The sequence below is a fragment of the Neodiprion pinetum genome, chromosome 6, assembly GCF_021155775.2.
Source record: "Neodiprion pinetum isolate iyNeoPine1 chromosome 6, iyNeoPine1.2, whole genome shotgun sequence".
Taxonomy (NCBI): Eukaryota; Metazoa; Arthropoda; class Insecta; order Hymenoptera; family Diprionidae; genus Neodiprion; species Neodiprion pinetum.
In genome coordinates this window covers 7,961,832-7,965,695 of record NC_060237.1, presented here as the reverse complement: position 1 = coordinate 7,965,695, position 3,864 = coordinate 7,961,832, and the positions used below count along the sequence as shown (strand labels likewise).

Sequence of the window (3,864 nt, the reverse complement as noted above, 5' to 3'; positions counted from 1 at the left end):
ATCGAGATGAAAAGGATGCTTCGTATATGAGACGGTATTTAACGCAGTGTCCTGATTAAAAGGCCTGAAAAGTGAATGTCGGCGATTGTTTTGTTTTTTTTCATAGGGAGAGAGAACAGAGCGTCTTCAAACTTCGAGTGTATTTTAACAAACATTTAAAAGGTACGAGCAAAAATTTTTATCATCCGACTGTCGCAGAACAGCAGCATTATTAGCTGACCCGTTAACTGAAGAATATATCTAGTCAACGGCTGACCATCGAAGGGCCTAGCCACTTGAGTCTCGAATCAGTAGGAAAGATAAAATGCGTATTTCTTGTCTCATTGTGAAATGTTGAAACTAAAACTGAAATCATTATGCATCATATCATATCATCGTACATCATACATCATACATCATGATACATCATACACAGTATTGAAGTTCGAAACCAAAGTTTGGATGTTCGGATGTTCGAAAAGTAACGTCACCAAAATTTGACGTCATCGATTTGAGATTCAGCTAACCGAATTCTTCAGTCTCGAAACAACCGCGCAGTGGAGCGGACGGATGAGAATCGCGCTCCGCAAATTTCGAGTACCGGGTTCTCAACCTCCTGGATCCTGCGCTCGGGGTCCGGTACCTAGTGAAAATCGACTTCCAGGACAAAAGCTACGTAGTTTTTGCGCTCCAGGTCCGCGACCTGGTGAAACTCGACTTCCTTGACAAGCGCTCCGTAGTTCTGGCTGTCCAGGTCCTTGACCTGGTGACTTTTGACCTTCCGGACTAATTTTCAAGTTTACAAGTTTGATTAATGGAAACGTCATGTTTTATACTATCGAACCAATAAGCATGCTTCGGAGAACATTTTGAATCGGTAAAAGAACCAAACGACCAGAAACAAACATATTGCAATTGCAATTGGGCATGAATCCTCACACAATATTTTTGACGTGTTCTAATATTCGAAATATTAATTAGTATTCGAGGTGTAACCCGAGGTGGTTATCGGTGATTGTTGGAGGTAGTCGGAGGTGGACGAGGATTTGTGCACGGTGAGTAAAACATTTTCATGATATTTTCTGGCATTTGTAATTGTATTTTGTCTAAAATATTTCAAACTTGTCATGTTTACAATAAATTATTTCAATTCATTTTTCGCGCAAGCACAAATTCAATAGTTATAAATGCGCTAATGATATTTACTATATTATTAATCAATTAATTAATTATATCAATCCTTACATAATGTTTTTGATGTGTTCTTATACTGAGAATATTTATTACTATTCCAGGTGTAACCCGAGGTGGTTAGCAGTAGTCGTTGAAGGTGGTCGGCGGTGGTTGGAGGTGGTCGAGCTAGACTAGGAGGAGGACGAGGAAGACGAGGAGAACAAGGTGGACGAGGAGGACAAGGATTTGTGCTCGGTGAGTGAAACATTTTTATAATATTTGATGGCAATTGTAACTATATTTCATCTGAAATATTACAAACTTGTCAGGTTTACAATAAATTATTTCAATTTATTTTTCGCGTAAGCAGATGTTCAGTAGCTTCAAATGCGATTATAAAATTTATTACATATTAATTAATTGATTGATTATATTAATACTTACATAATATTTTTTATGTGTTCCTATACTAAAAATATTTATTACTATTCCAGGTATAACACGAGGTGGTTAGCGGTGGTTGCGGGTGATCGAGGTGGGCGAGGAGGAGGACGAGGATGACGAGGACTTGTGCACTGTGAGTATAACATTTTTATCATATTCATTAGAGTAGGAGTAGGATCAGGAGTGGAACTAGGAGTAGGATCAGGAGTAGGTGTAGTAGGAGTAGAAGTAGAAGTGGTAGAAGTCGGAGTAGGAATAGGAGTAGTCGTAGTAGTAGGAGTTGGAGTAGAGTAGGAGTAGAAGTAGATGTATGTGGGGAGGGGATATTATCATATCAAGTTGTCAGTAATAAGCAATTGCGGGTAAAATATTAGCTTACTTTTGTAAGTATTTATGAATATAGCCTCTATGAATATTCATTGTTGGTATGTAAGGTCTGGCAACGTACCTACTTTCTGTAAGAAATGTTGAAAATTTTTAACATAATTATGTTTCAGATCTGTGCCCCACCTAGTGATCCACTAGTACATATCCTCCGATGTGACATCGCTCCGCTACGTATGCAGAAGAAAAGATTTATTAAGATGCAGATTGCTCCTCTCTTCTTGCTATTGTGCTTTCAGCCATTGTTGTGCTGTGTGTTTAAAATTTAGGACAGTATATAATATAGAATAACATGTACATCTACGAATATAGCACTGCAATAAATCTTATAGAAATGAGCTCACATTGAGATTTCTCTGTATTTATAACTCGACGCGAGAAGGCAAAAATCAATGTAATGCCATCTGTAAGGTAATTGGACTCGTATTTGCACTACGAGAACTCGTTGGGCATTTTGCGGTGAAATTTGAAGAATTGTTGTACAAGAAATTAAATAACTATAAAAATGGATAAAAAATATTATCTCTAATAGTGAATGTAGCTAATACAGCTTTAACCGTATATTGATTATGTTAATGATCTATTCTGACAAGATCGGAATTAGATAAGCTCTCTAAATACCCTTTTCTAGTCTATTAATTTATATCATGTATATGTAAATGTATATTTCTTCAGTTTGTACCATCACTGCACTAGGATTACCCTTGCCATGTTTTATGGTACGCTTGTGTAATTTGTATACTATTAACCTTACGTTTTACTCTATTTGCGACAAGTTGCGAGTGTTTCTAATTTCTTGGCAATTATTTATGTACATGTATGTGTAAATATGTATATATATATATACTTATGAATGTGTATATACATATATGCACATATTTAAAACTAGACTTTTACAATAAACACAGAGGTTTTAGTATATTCACATACGGATTTCTGTGTATAGGTATACTTGAACTAAAATATCCTTATCTCTAATACGGAGTTCTTCGTAATTCGCATTTGTTCTTGTAACCCAATGTCCTACATACAATGGCAAAAATCGAGATCCAACTTAGCTGAGTCTCAAAGCCCTGTTCACATAAAAGCAGCTATTCGATAGAAATTATAGTTTATAGTTTACACAGCCCATTGCATGATATTTCATTATAAATACACATGTTTCAATGTATTTAGGAATAATTTATCAAATGTACAGAGGTCATGTGCAAATAATAAATGAATTGATTCGACCGCAGTTTGATGTATTCATTAGAGCTATAACAATAAATTTAAGCTTTGTTACTTGTTTTATTTTATTATGGATAATCAAAAACATTACCGACTATTCGTGCTGTGGAAGCATGGGGATTAAACCAAATGTAGCAAAAGATTAGAAACAGTGTACGTAGAGTACGGGTATTTTTCTAACAATGCAAACACGTGCCGCTAGCTTAGTTTTGACATATCTAGAATACCACGCCTTGCGAATTAGCTTTCCAGACAGAGATGAATGATGAATTTTAAGGACTGCATTATCGTTGTTGAATACTCTATGCCTCATGGAAAAAGAAAATCTGTAACGATAAAATTGATGCACCGGATCATCGTCGACTTTAAATTTCGAAATGTCCTACCATTTCCGAACACCTCCAACCATCCTATTTACCTATATTACTAGATTAGCTATGATACGAAAAGAGAAGAATTATTCATTTCGAAATGGGATTCTATTCGACGCGCGCTCGATGTATTCCATAACATTAGTATTGATAATTATTCCAACAACTTTTCATTTGCTCTCTCGATCTTGAATTTTCATGGGCATAGAATCGAAACGCTGTTTTAGCTGGTCGCAAGTGAAGTATCTGCGTTGGGTGGAGGAGCAGAATCGTTTTTCGAAAA

At 36.0% G+C, this 3,864-nt stretch overlaps 1 long non-coding RNA gene across 1 annotated transcript; it reads left to right on the top strand.

Annotated features, from left to right (window-relative positions):
• The first annotated feature begins 531 nt into the window (after positions 1–531).
• On the top strand, positions 532–3,172 carry LOC138191109 (uncharacterized). Its single transcript, XR_011177416.1, has 4 exons — positions 532–1,034; positions 1,275–1,407; positions 1,647–1,729; positions 2,094–3,172. It is a non-coding gene; the product is annotated as an uncharacterized lncRNA (long non-coding RNA).
• The last annotated feature ends 692 nt before the right edge of the window (positions 3,173–3,864 follow it).